This window comes from Tupaia chinensis, unplaced genomic scaffold, assembly GCF_000334495.1.
Source record: "Tupaia chinensis unplaced genomic scaffold, TupChi_1.0 Scaffold000075_1, whole genome shotgun sequence".
NCBI classification, from domain to species: Eukaryota; Metazoa; Chordata; class Mammalia; order Scandentia; family Tupaiidae; genus Tupaia; species Tupaia belangeri.
Genome location: NW_006159535.1, coordinates 1,022,616 through 1,024,158, shown reverse-complemented (window position 1 = coordinate 1,024,158; position 1,543 = coordinate 1,022,616).

Here is a 1,543-nt window from a genome sequence, read left to right as displayed (position 1 = left end):
CTATGTGGAGATTGTCCTTGTCGAAAAGACTTTTCTAAAAAAAAAAAAAAAAAAAATTTGCCATAGGGTGTCTATGCTTGCAAGAGAGAGAGAGAAAAGGGAAAGGCAAGAAAGTACCCTGCCTCACGGGGAACGGTCATTCCACAATCCCTTCTTTTCTGTTTCTCCCTCCTTTGGGATTTGGGACACACATCCATGTTTTGCAAGCTTCCAGGTCCGGGACTTGAACCAACTGGTTGACCATGTGGGATCTATCCAGCTGCCCCAACCACCAACCCATGGGTCCCCAATTTTATCATTTATTTGCCTAGAGCTGTAGCCATTTCTTTAGGTCTACATCCTGTGCATGTAAAGAATAACAAAAACCTGTGTTCTTCTCTCCTCCTAGTTTCTATTATGGCAGTTTAATCATTAGACCCAGACAGAGATCCCATAGAAGAGGGAGGATTCCTTCCCAATACTACATGTAGAAGGGCATTAAATAATAATAGATCTTTTGCGTGACTGAATTTTCTACCACGCAACTTGAGATTCTTGTAAGTGAAACAGAGGAAGAAAGGAGAAAGAAAGAAAATCATCAACACAAACCAGTTCTTGTGTAACACATTTTAAAAATACATGAACTTATTCTGTTCTTCACAATGACCTTGTGCTGGTAAGAATAACTGAAATGATCAAATAAGCTATGTAACCCAGACCTCAGATCAGCAATAGCCTAAGCTGACTGAATAAAAAGCTAAGTTCTCTGGCTGCCATTCATATACCTTCCTTCATCCCATATCTTCAAAGATTCGGTTTCTTACGAATTTTGAAACTGTTTCCTTTGTTTTGTTGACTTAGTAGAATATGACTGTAAATCTATGTAAATTAATTAAACCTTTTTAATTTTGTTGTTGTCATCCCAAGTTTATTGAAAATATTACAGCATAGCAGAAAGATTCAAATGATTCCATGTGGTGTTTTGAAACTTATCCTGAGAGGCCTGCAGGTTGGAGAGACTGCCAAAGTCCAAAAGTTTCATTTCCTTAGTGTCAGGATCTACTTTAATCATTTCCTGATTCAGGGATGAAATCTCAGAAACGTAATTATTTTCCCTTTCTTTCTCCTCTTCCTGCATCTTTATGGAGATTTCTCTCAGTAGGCCTCTCTCATTGCCCTTCCTCAGTTGTGTTACCTAGCCTGCTATTTTTTAAAATTTTGTTTGTTTGTTTTTAATTTGTCAGTGGGCCCCTGTGCTTGCCAGTGGAAGAGAAGATGCAAACAGAGAGAGAGAGAGAGAGAAAGCATCCCTCGATGGAGCATGGTCACTCCATAATCACAATCTCTCCTCTTCATTTTTCTATCTCATAAAGATTCTGGGAATGCACACTCACCTGGCGCAAACCCTAGGGGAAGAGATTCAAATTCAGGTTAACCTTGTGGGATCCAGCTCCCTGCACACAGCTCTTAACCACTGTATGATAGGTGTTGCCCAAACATCACATTATATAGTATAGTAACAATTTATCATTCCAAATATTTCTTATGGACTAAAAAAATTTTA